Below are 12,151 nucleotides of genomic sequence, written 5' to 3'. Positions count from 1 at the left end.
AGTTGAAGTTACTGCAGTGCATTTGGAACAGTTGTGTCGTACTGATGTGATTCAGTGCAGAACCACAGCATTGTTTCCATAATGCTGTCAGTTGAGGAAGGGAGCTGAGACCTTAGTGAGTGATCCGTCTGCTATTTTCTCACATACTGGAAGCACTATAAACTGCTTCTGTGTTCCCCAACTGATTTTTGTTACTTGGATGGGCCTTAGTGGAACAATTCCAGCAGAGTCTGTGTTTCAGTAGCTGTCTAATCCTTAGTATGTGTAGATTCATTCAGCATCCATGTTTTGTATTGCAGAATTCCTTAGGTGCTCGTGTCTGTGTAGAAGAAGTACCTGCAGAGCGAACGTCTGGTTCCTGTCTAAGTTCTTTTTCAATTGAGAGACAGGTTGGAGGGGTTTTTAGTTTGGCAGAGAAGATTACTTGGTTAGGGGTGTTCAAAGCATGCTGCAAAAGCATTATAGTCAATACAAACATCAGCCAAGATCACACTCAAAAACACTGCTGGCAAAAAAGTTGTGCACTTCTGAATAGCACTCAAGTACAGAGTACAGAGGCTTTTGTTGGGTTTCTCTTATTTTGTTTCTTCTCATGTTAGCCTCTAAGGTGAGAAATAAGAATTCTGAGTATTTGGGCCAATACAGATTGGGACAGGACTTCCTACATTGAGAAGGGGGGAAACAATATTGGTCCTTTGAATTCTGTCTTCAAAGACTCACATCAAACTGCTTAAGAATTTTTTTTCTTTTTTTCTTGCAGCTTGATTGGAAGAGAAGTTTGCCACTCAAAGAACACATGGGACAAAATTCCTGCTACTCTGTATTGGAGCTCAAGTGTTGTGAGAGTTCATGTTCTAAAAGTACATACTTTTTCATAAATTATTTTCAATTGTTCTCAGTTGTTGGAAACAAGTCCAATTTTTGGAACGCATTATTTCTAACTGGCATTTCTATGGTTTTTAACTTTTTAATGACTCTTTCACAAAGGGCAAATTGAGTTTTGTATATAAAATATTTGGTGAAGAATTTGCTAACTTATTGTAAATATAAATATTCATGATTAGTGATAGACCCATCAATATATTTTTGATAATCTTTCATGTATATGGTAGTAGGAAAAGCTATAGTGCTGTTCTGAAAAACAGATGAAAATAGAAAGTTTGGAAGTTTTTAAATCATTATTATTTTTAGATTCCATACTTGAGCTCTGTATGATCAATTTCATATTTTCATAATGTAAGTGCTTAGGACTGTGTTTAATCAAATACAATAGAGTTGTAACTGTAATCAATCACATTTGTACATAAAACACATGCCAATTTTAGTCGAGTTGTAAAATTTTCATGTATATGTCCAGTCCTTGTATTTCTCAGTTGCCTTGTTCAGTAATGACATACCTTGTTAATAAAAGAAAATTGTATATATAGATAGATATGTTTGTCTTTTGTGTCGTCTGTTGCTCCTGCTTGTATTTCCAAACAGGACCATTTCAGGAAAGAAGATAAATACTCTTTTTAGACTTAATCTGGAAGTCTCACACAATTAACTATATTGCCTTTTCCTTTGAAATTTCATGATACTGAAGCAAAACAATATTCAAATTATCCAGGCCTTTTTCTCAAAATTGGATGTATGTATTCTGACCATTAAATTTTTTTACCAATGTATTTAGTAAGTGTTTCTTTACAGTCTAGGTATTTGGGTTGGTTTTCTTTCCTGCTGTAATTGCAATTTGCTTGATAAATGCAAAGTCTGTCTTTCAATGCATTAATTTGCTGCTTTTTGGGGATGTTGATTTCAGACTTGCTTAAATTCTCAGTCAATACTGTCTCAAATTTTTAGAGAAGTTGTATCTAAGTGTTTTCTCACAGCATTAAGATCTCTGAAGAAGCAATATGAATTTGCATATGACTAGGTCAGTTTCCTACTTGATTGGGAGCCCAAATTAAAATCCTAGAATATCCTGAGTTGGAAGGGACCCAGAAGGATTATGAATCTGATTTCTGGCCGTGCACAGCACCATCCCCAAGAATCTCAGGCACCATGTACCTGAGTGTTGTCCAAATCTTCTTGAACTCTGTCAGGTGTGGTGCTGTGACCACTCCTCTGAAGAGACTGTTCCAGTGTCCAACCATCCTCTGGAGAAGAACCTTTTCCTAATGTCCAACCTAAACCTCTCCTGACACAACTTAAGGCCAGTACCCCAGGTTCTGTCACTGGTCACCACAGAGATCAGTGTCTGCCCTTCCTCTTTACTCTCATGAGGAAGTGGCAGACTGCTTTGAGGTTTCCTCTCAGTCTCCTTGAGGCTGAACAGACCAAGTAACCTCAGCCACTCCTCATATAGCTTCCCCTCCAGACCCCTCACCATCCTTGCTGCCACCCTTTGGGGTCTCTGAGAGCTTTTGATCCTTCTTTTATTGGCTCCCAAGCCTGGCCCCAGCCCTGGAGCCAAGGCAGAGCAGAGCAGGACAATCCCTCCCTGGCCTGGCTGGCTGTGCTGGGCCTGATGCCCCCCAGGACAGGGCTGGCCCTCCTGGCTGCCAGGCACTGCTGGCTCACGTTCAACTTGCCATGAACCAGGACCCTCGGGGCCCTTTCCATGGCACTGCTCTCCAGCATCATATTTCCCAGGCTGTCTGTACATCCAGGGTTGCCCCATCCCAGGTGCAGAATCCAGCACTTGTCTTTGTTACACTTCATGTGGTTGGTATTAATTACTAATTAATTCTAAAGTAAGAGGAGTTAATTATCTTGTTCTTAGTATTACATGGGTGACTTCTAGACAGTGGGCACTTCTGTGTGTTGGTTTAAAATTCAGATTAGATTTTTGCAACAATATATGCAGCAGGGCTCTTGTGGCAGAATAAATTACCATAGTACTAGATTTTAGATTGTAGTTGTTAATGTAAATATCTCTGCATACTGATTTGTATACAATAGCAAAATCAAAAGCATTACTAAGAAAATAGAGGTATGTCTGCTGTCTTGAGACAGAGAATGTTTGAAATTGATGAAAAAACTGAATGGTGAGACTAGAGAAGCAGATGCTATTTTCCACAGATCAGTCCAAATAAAATGGAGGGGTTCCCTAGGGGCATACATAATAAGGAAAATAAGCAATTCTTTTTTTTGTTTGTTTGTTTAAGTATTCTGAAAATAGAAAAAAAATATAGGCCTAGGCAGCCTTAAGACATGTTTTACTCTGTCAAGATAATGCTGAATTTTTCTGCTAACCTTATATTAAAATACCATACCATCTAAATTAAATATTCCACCTACTTTTTCTGAATGATTAAGCTGTGAAACTCCCACAGAGAAACTTCATCAAGGTAAGAACATCTGCTGAAATACTACCTTCTCCCAACCAGTCTGGAAGTTCAATAGATGAAAGAAGAAATTTCCCAAGGAGTTTATTTTTATGGTAAGTTAATTTCCCCCTTTTTAAGTGCTGAAAGGAGTATTGCTCTTCTTGATGTAGGCAAATCCTTGGATTTGCAAAGGAAAATTTGTGGAGCTGCTGTTAGACTTGTATGCTTGCTTGGAGTTCTGGTCAGGACTGTGGTGGAAAAAACAGTCTGTGATTAGTTCAGTGTGAGAGAGGGGACAAGTTGCCTTCAGATTAGCAGTAGCCTCATAAAAGCCCTTTGCCTCATATTCTTTTCCTCCAGTCTAAGTACTCTGACCACAAAAATAAATTTTAAAAAAGACTTTGTCTGCATGTTAAAAAATTACTAAAACCAATATAACATAAGGTTTTTCTCCCCACACCCCCACTACCCCCTTGTGATTTTTCGAAGGGTTGGACATGTGCTATAAATCCCGTATGGAATGAGGGCCAGGCTATTGTTGCTTATTAGATCTCTCCTCCAGAAATGGAGCTTAAAAGATTCCTCAAGAAAGTTCTGTTCCAAAGGGACTTAGCTGGCCCTTCCCTGAGCTGGTAGGAGATGGGGAGAGGAGAGTTTTTTGAAAACCAAAAAATGTACTCTGGAGCATACAGGAACAACTTTAGGGGATCTTTGGGATGAAAAAATTGTTTTAAGTAGTCTTCAAGCATTCAGAACCTGAGCGTTTGCAAAGGAACTTTGTGTGACCCACCGTGTACTGGAGCTACTGCTTGTAGAGGTTTTTGAAAAGAGGGGAACCAAAGGAGTTAAAACACAAAACCCTTGAGGTTCGCGGCGTGTGTTGGTGCCGGCGCTGCCTGGGGCAGGGTTGGTGTCTCTTTCGGAGTCCCTGGCTCGGAGCCGGGCCGGATCCGTGCCGCCAGCGCGGCTGCGTTGTGGCGGAGCGGCGCCGGGCCTGCAGGGGGCGCTGCGGGCGCGGCCCTGAGGCACAGCCCGGCGCCCGGCACGGAACGGGGCCTGGTCCTCGGCACCCGAGCCTTCGGGGACACGGTGCCCCGGAGTGGGGAAAATACCTGGGAATTGTGGAATGGCTGCACAATAGCTACCCTGTGCTTCCCGGTCACAAACCAAACCTCCTCTGTTACTCTGAAAGTTGCTTTTCAGGAACACTGCCCTGTGTGCTTGCCTGCACAGGCATAGGTTCTCTTTTTCAAATGCACTTTTGACTAGAGATTGTTTCCAAAAGCCAGTTTTAAAGCATTGTCGATATTTTACCTAATGAAATGTTTACTGGGCTGTTGCCAGGGAGCCTTTTCGGAGCAGAGGATGGAGCCAGGACACCCGAGATGCAGGTTCTTGTCTGCTCCATCACAGAGCTGCCGACCAGACTGAGGTAAAGCTCCCCATTCCCAAAGCCTTCGTGCCCGGGCTCTTGCTGCAGCCGTGGTGTTCTGCATTAGATTAGATTAGATTAGATTAGATTGGATTAGATTAGATTAGATTAGATTAGATTAGATTAGATTAGACAGGCTGCAAAGAGAGCCTCCTTTCTCTTCTTTGGGCTCCCTATTTCCAATAGAAAGTGTTCTTTAGGCAAGAATTACTGCCTTTAAAGGACTAAGCAAATGAAATTCTCACACTCTTGCTACCTCAGCTTTCAACTTGAATGCTTATTGCAGCTTTTTCCCCTAGAAATTTAAAGTTTCAAAAGTGGTGAAAATTTCTGGGTAGAGGGGAAATTTGCATTGAACCAGAAAGCATATGGAAATTTAAAGCAGACATAGAGAAATAATTTTAATGTTGATTTCAAGGGATCTAAGCTCCTGCTTGTGAGTAGTGTGCACTGCAAATGCAAAATTATTTCAATATTAAACTAAAGAATGCAAATAGAGTTGATTTCAATATTTTTTAGAAAATTGCCTGCAGAACAGAAAGACAAAAGAGGCATAAAAGAAATGGAAAAGAGACCCAAAAGGAGATTCTTTCTTTGGGATGCTGTTGGTTTTCTTGCTTGCAAGAGGTTTTAGTGCAAATTTCAAAATCCAAAACTCTTAAAGATAAACTGCAAAATGCCAAAGTGCAGCCAATGTGCAGGATTGCGTCCAAGAATCTGTGGTTAGTGGAAGCTTGTGCACCTAACACAAGGTAAATTATACTTTTCTCTGTTTTTCTTACTCCTGCTAATTACACAAAACACAAGAAAATAATCTTATTAGTTATATTTATTCTGACTGGAAGTAACCAATAAGCACATTAGTTAATAATAAGAACAATTTATTAGCAGCAATTGCAGAAAGGGAGAATTTTCTTCAGGTCTGGTTGGCTTTCTAGAGCTTCAGACCATGTGGTCATCACAAAGTCTTTAATTATCTGGACCATACTTTTTTCTCAAACACCAAATTTTACCCTGACCAAGCTAGGAATTTTTTTAAGCAAAGTCATCTTTACCTGACAGTGGTGGAAACACATCCCTGTTCTGAGGAATGGCTTGCACCAAAAAACATCAATGATATTGCATTCAGGGTTCAGAGTGGCTGCTACACTCCCGAGAACAGGGGATTTCAAGAGAGCTTGGCAAATGCACGGAAGGAAGATGATGGAACTAGGGAAGGATTTTTGCAGAAGCCTTAGGGAGGGAAGAAGGAAAATTAAAGGGATGGTGCAGGGGAAGTTGCCAGCTGAAGGACAGAAGGAAAAAACAAGTAAGAAATTAAGGTCCATTGGTAGATAAGGATTTATGGATACATTTAGCATCCATTATGTCTTGGCTAACTGGATAACTGTTCTGTTACAACATAAACCTTTTTTTAAAAGGGTGAAGAAAGGGAGGAAAGAATCCCTGCAGGTATTTTAGGTGCTACATAATGTTATAATTTTCTGAAATACTTGCATTGCATAGGGTTTGTTTCCAAGTGCTTGTGGGTTTTTATGGATTTGGTCCCAGTTCTACTGCCAGCCCCTCCAGGAAAGAAGAGTTCTGGGGTAGCACACTGGGCTGTTGTCCCTCCTGCAGGACAGCTGCCCCGGCTGCTTCAGCATCCCTCTCGTGCACTCAGCAGAGCTTGCCTGCGACTTGAGGGACTGTCTTGCCTCATGCAAAATGTTTGCATATGTGTATTTTTTTTGTAATTAGCACAGTCAGGCCTTGATTTTATTTGTGACCTCAAATGCTACTAATTACAGCACTTACTGATGAGGGGATCCCTCCTCTGCTGTGGCTCCTGTTGCTAGACTTCTGCCTGAGAAGCTGGAGCTCATCTGAGCCTTTTTCTCTACGTGTGTTGCGGTGAAAAAGCTGGAATTTCTGATGCTTGTAGAGGCTGTGGTGTTGTGTGATTTTGGCAGAGTTCAATATAAATACATTATGCAGCTCCTGAGTAGCAAGGGGAGCACTGAGGTGGCTGTGCAACAAAAGCCACTTGCAGGGCAGAAACACCTTGTAGTAGTCACTCAGAGTAATTTGGCTTCCAAGAATGGTTCTTAATTCTCCCTGTGGTTCTCCTCTATGCACCTCCGTGGCCCAGGTCACCATAGGGAGAATCAAGAACCATTCCATATTTTCTTGTAGCTGCCTGGTCTTGAGCAAACAGCAGCTTGCTGGGAGACACCTTCCATTAACAGGGTACTTAGCGGGCTCCAGACAAGACGTAGAAGCCTGTAAATGGTCCCACTTTGAAAGCACTGGTACAATCCTCTGGTTTAATACCAAAAGTGTAACACAAGCATGTAAAAAACCCAAATCAATTCACAACTGGTAATGGCAGAATCACCTTAGTGCAAATTTGAAGGTACTATCCAAAAAATTTATTATAGTTTTACCCTCCATACCATAAAATATCACCCAAAGTAATGAAGCCTGTAGATGGAAAAAAAATTATTGAAATGTAATCTTTATGAATGTGTAGTACTTGTACTGTGAGGCACTTTGTCATGTACTTACAGGCCTAATCAAACCTGTGTTGTGGATCCAGATAAAGAATTATGCAATTTTAAGCCCCTGAAATCAGCACTGCTTGATGATCTCTCACTTAAATCACAGTTTACAAACACCAAAAAAAAAATCCTGGGCTGGTTTTCAGGCTGCATGTGTACATCCTTTGGAACTGGTGGGCTGGGAGAATGTGCACTGGTGAAAGAAGTCACTCTCCTCTTACTGCTATTGTTAACATATGTGAAAATCCTGACAGAAATGAAGCCATGGGAGATGGGAATACGCTAAGACTTTCAAATTTGAAAATGACCTGACATCAGGATCTAAATCAGATTTCGATGGTTTCTAAATAATTTATGACAGCCAAATGTAGTCAGAGTCTCGGTTTTGAGCTAACAATTTCTCATCTGATAGGCACGCAGCCTCTTTCACTCAGGTGCCTTGGGTATGTAGCTCCCACCCAAATTCAATCTAGTAGTCTTTACATGGGCCTCTGCTGACACACTGAGCACTAACAATGTCCCCACAAGCAGGATAGCAATAAAATACACAGGAATGTGAGTTTTCTGTGAAGTCTGTGTCCCAGGTTTGTGTCTTCCTCCCCATGATGTGAGCAGAGCCTGGAGCCTCTCCTCTGGCTCCCTAGCAAACGCTCCAAGTTTAGACACAGTTGTCTGCAGGCAGAGCCAAGCCTCAGTCTGTAGCCATTTTGCATTGTTTGGTGGTGCTGTTACGAGTTAGTGTGATTTATGTTTTACTATCGCTCCAGCAAGAGCTGGCATCATTCTATGGAGCATATTTACAATGGAAAGAGATTCCTGTGGCTTCACTGAGGTGGTGGTGGATTCTATTTCCCATGTAACTATTTTTATCAGATGATCTGGGGTGAGTTTCTATCTCTACAGCTATCATGACATGATGCATTTTAATGTGGTAAATATTATGATCCATAAGTTTCTTTCAGCATCCAGTGCCTGAAAAAGGAAACCTAGGCCCACCCCCACCCAAAGAAATCTTTCTAGTATGCAAGAGCACTCATTTTTCCAGCCAATCTCCTCTCCCAAGACAAGTATAAATGAATGGGTCCATTTTTCCTCCTATGCTAACTGCAGTCTGATGGTTGGGGCGTCTCCACTGGATGCTGGAGGCAGGCAAGGGTGGGATCTCTTCCCGCCCGAATCCTTGCCATGCTGTGTCTTATGATGAGAACTCGCTGGCTGAGTTTCCCTCCAAGCTCTGTCCCTAATTTTAATCTGCAGTTCTTGTGCCCATCTATACACAGCAGACTAGACTTTGCTGCTTCTAATTAAGAAGATAATTTCAAAATATCTCTTGAACCCTTGACCTTCAGAATTCCCTCAGATTACATCCCTCTGATCTAGGAAGAGCTCCCTAATGGGTTGCCACTCTTCATGCAAAAATAGGTAGGGTGGTGTAATTTGCAAATATTTATAAAGTTCTGTTCTGGTTAATTGAAACGACTGTTAATTGCTCATCATTTCAATCCAGACAGCTGGTCTGTTTTTGTGCACCGCTCCCACAGGAGAAGTTGGCTTTCTCCCTGCCTCAAACCCCCAAAGGCCTGATGGTTTGCATAGCATATTTTCTCTACAAGGTGTTCTCAGTAATACTTGACTGTGTAGTGAAGGTGACCACGGCTTGTTCCAGGCATTGAGACAGAGAAAAGACAATATGTAAAGCTTTTTGGCTTTGAAACTTTGGGAATGACTGCATTGGGAGCTGAATGAGCACGAAGAGGAGAGGAAGCAGAGCTGTCTGCTGGGACTCTGAGCAATGTTGTAGACCTTGTTAGGAGGGTAGATGTTGCAAAGCCTCTGAAATGATAATCTGAGGTTAGTAAGAATCCACCTTTGACTCAAAAGAACTCTCCAAAGGTCAGAATGGATATTCTTCACTGCTGCAGAGCACATTTCACCAGAAAATTATGCATGAGTAGAGGGATCCCACTGGAGAGCTGGCAAGCAGGAATGGCATAGAAAGGGAGTAACAAGAAAGTTGTTAATACTTTTCCTGACTGACATGTAAGAGAGAGTATTGGGGACAACAATGAATCTGTAAGGTAATCAAAGACCAGGTAACTGTAAGAATATTGTGAACAACTTAAACACGGCAAAGAACAAAAAGACAGAAGGAAAGAAATCTTCTCTATACACACATATATATGAGTGTGTGTATATGGCCTTGTATATAAAAGGAACAGAGGATCAGTAAAAGCAGCAGTGCTTTTGAAAGGAAGGATTGATGAGCTGGATATTGCTGTGGAATGAATGTCTCGTTACAGATAGCGAATGAAAAATGGTCTCTTAAAATAGGAAAAAAATTAGAAGGAACTGAACTAAAATCCAGGCAGCAAGGAAGTCAAAGCACCTTCATATAAGCAGAGAAACTACTCCAGCTGCATCTGTGGAACCACAGCACCCAGCAGTGGCCTCCTCCTGCTCCATGACCATCACAGAGGGAGCAGCCTCTCCCACACAGCTGAGGCTTGGGCCCAGCAGGAATGTCTGAATTGGGCTGCAGCACAGGTGAACGTGGGCTGTGGCATTCAACATGAAGGGTCTAGAAACCACAGAGCAGTTGCTTTTATTGCTTTGCTGGGGTTTCACTCCCAGACCTTTGCTGTATCTTAGGATAGGCAGGATGCAGCTGGAGGCAGTGTGTGATGGAATTTTTACAGAGGTAGTCAGTCATGCCTGGGTGACCAGGTGGCTCCTTTATGTAAGGACGTTGTTTTGCAAGCAGGGTGAACCAGGAGGGCTCAGTCTCTCCACACCAGGGCTTTACCAACCCTGGCCAGCAAGCCTGGCAGCTCCCAGCCCTCAGCTGTGTCTGGGAAACAGGTAATAATTAGGGCATGAGGAGTAATTCAAACCAAGCACATCCTAAGTAGGCTACAGCAGTGCATACCTTTCAGTCAGTTCATGAATTAGGGAATGTGCATATGCCAGACCCAAAGTCCCTGCAGCAAGAGTAGATGCCCAGTGGTTTGACTTTTGGTTATACACTCATGGCTGCACAAACTTCAGTGCATTGTGGTGCCTTAGGCACATGCTAAGTATGACATACATGATTTAAGTTACTTTTTGTTTCTAAGAACTGCTCATTTCGAGATGCATTTAGGAGACACACTGTAAGTTAAACAAAAAAAAGTCTATCCCAGGAGGAGGGTTATGTCTAAAGGAAGCTGAGAAAAAACAGACAGGTCAATGGTAATGTTGATAAGTTTTAATTGTAGCACACAGAAAAAAAATGGAATGAAAATGCTTTAGATAGAAAAATAGTTTATTTAGATAATTATTACTAATGTAAGAATTGTAATTGTAAACCCTATGCCTGTTTATATTTGATATATTATATAGGGTGAAATGTCCTCATTTAATTTTTAAAGAGTGGCTTCATGCACACGAATTGTGCCATCCACGCATTTAATTTTTTTTAATAAAAGAAGACTTTTGTAGCTAGTGGTTGTATTAATTAGGGAAAGATGGTGGGAGTCAGGGAAAAAAGCAAATATGTCCATCTGCTATGTATGAAAATTATTGTGTTGTCCATCCCTCATTTATTACCGTCTCCCTGTCTTTAATGGCCAAAGCTAATGACTGCACAACTACAGAAAATACCAAGGAGACCGAGTACATCCAGTAAAACCCTCCAGACAAACTGAAAGTCCCCATACGATCTACATTAATTGAAATCTCTACAGATGGGTTCCCTTAATTGTAGGAAATGGAATGCAATCCCTATAATTAACTCTCTTCTCAAAGGCTTTTCCCCCTCAGCATCTGGCGGGAGCAGCAGTGGTTGTTTGGCACCTCGTGCTGGAGGGTGCAGCTGACTCTCCACTGCCCAGGGCCCCACACAGAACCAGGCTCGTCTCTCCTCCCAGGCTCCTGCACAGCCCACCCCGCTGCACTGAGAGCTTTCTGCCTGGCCATGCTCATAGCACCAGCCTCCACCAGCACAGTGCCTGCTTCTGCTCGCCTCGGAGGGAAATGTTAGCTTTTCTCTAAAGCCTTTTCTGCCCTGGAGGGCTGGAGGGTGAGCAACTCTTTTGTGCTGCAGCACAGGCAGAAATGTCAAGATGTGGAGAAAGTGTTATTGAGGCATAGCCACAGAAAGCTTGCTGTTCCCCTTGGAGCAGCACTTGATCTTGGGACAGACCTTGCCTTATGACAGGTTTGTGGATCATGTCTGCATGGTACCAGCAGTACACAAGGAATGTCAGCCAATCCTGTGAGAATTTCTGCCTCTGTTTCCTGAGCTTATTGTTTCTTCTAGCGCAGCTCTGTGTTGCATTTTCTCTCTGCTCTGTAATTGAAAGTCTTTGTCCAAATCTTCAGATCTCTGTCCTGGTTACTACCTCTTTCTCCTCTTCCATCCCACTATCCTCTAGTTATCACCCTCCTTTGCACACTCCACGTCCTATAATCATCTTAGTCTTCTTACTCAGAAAATTGTTTTCCTTCCATTAGCTGATCCACTATCCAGCACCGAATCCTATCTACTGTTCTGCCTTTCTTCTTTCAGCTCCTTGAGTCAGTGTGCCAAGGCAGGGCACAAAATGCCTTCTCCCCGTGGTAGCTGTAAAACTGTGAGTCTCGTTTTTCTCTTTTCCTTTCTCTTTCAGTGTGAGGCTCTGTGGTGCAGTGAAAAACACCTTCCCCAGAAGTGTAAGGTGGTGCCAGGCAAACTGAAAATTGTGTGCTCCGGCTTCAGGCTGCCCAGCATCCCTGGTCTTCAGGGACACCTTGTTTGTACTGCTGGTGGTAACACAAACCAAGGCCTTGGGCAGGGAGAGGCCCTGGTCCTTAAGGGAGGAGCAGTAAGTACTACCAGGAGCAGCTGCTGC

General features: G+C 42.4%; 1 protein-coding gene across 1 annotated transcript in view; it reads left to right on the top strand.

Moving 5' to 3' along the window:
- CRY1 (cryptochrome circadian regulator 1) overlaps positions 1-1,432 on the top strand; it is a 39,756-nt gene extending 38,324 nt beyond the window's left edge. The window contains exon 14 of the mRNA XM_064702516.1: positions 761-1,432. The gene's annotated coding sequence lies outside the window, so the exon portion shown is untranslated. The remainder of the gene's footprint in view (positions 1-760) is intronic.
- Positions 1,433-12,151: the final 10,719 nt, after the last annotated feature.

Source organism: Zonotrichia leucophrys, chromosome 1A (genome assembly GCF_028769735.1).
Source record: "Zonotrichia leucophrys gambelii isolate GWCS_2022_RI chromosome 1A, RI_Zleu_2.0, whole genome shotgun sequence".
Taxonomy (NCBI): Eukaryota; Metazoa; Chordata; class Aves; order Passeriformes; family Passerellidae; genus Zonotrichia; species Zonotrichia leucophrys.
This window is presented reverse-complemented; position numbering and strand designations above follow the sequence as displayed.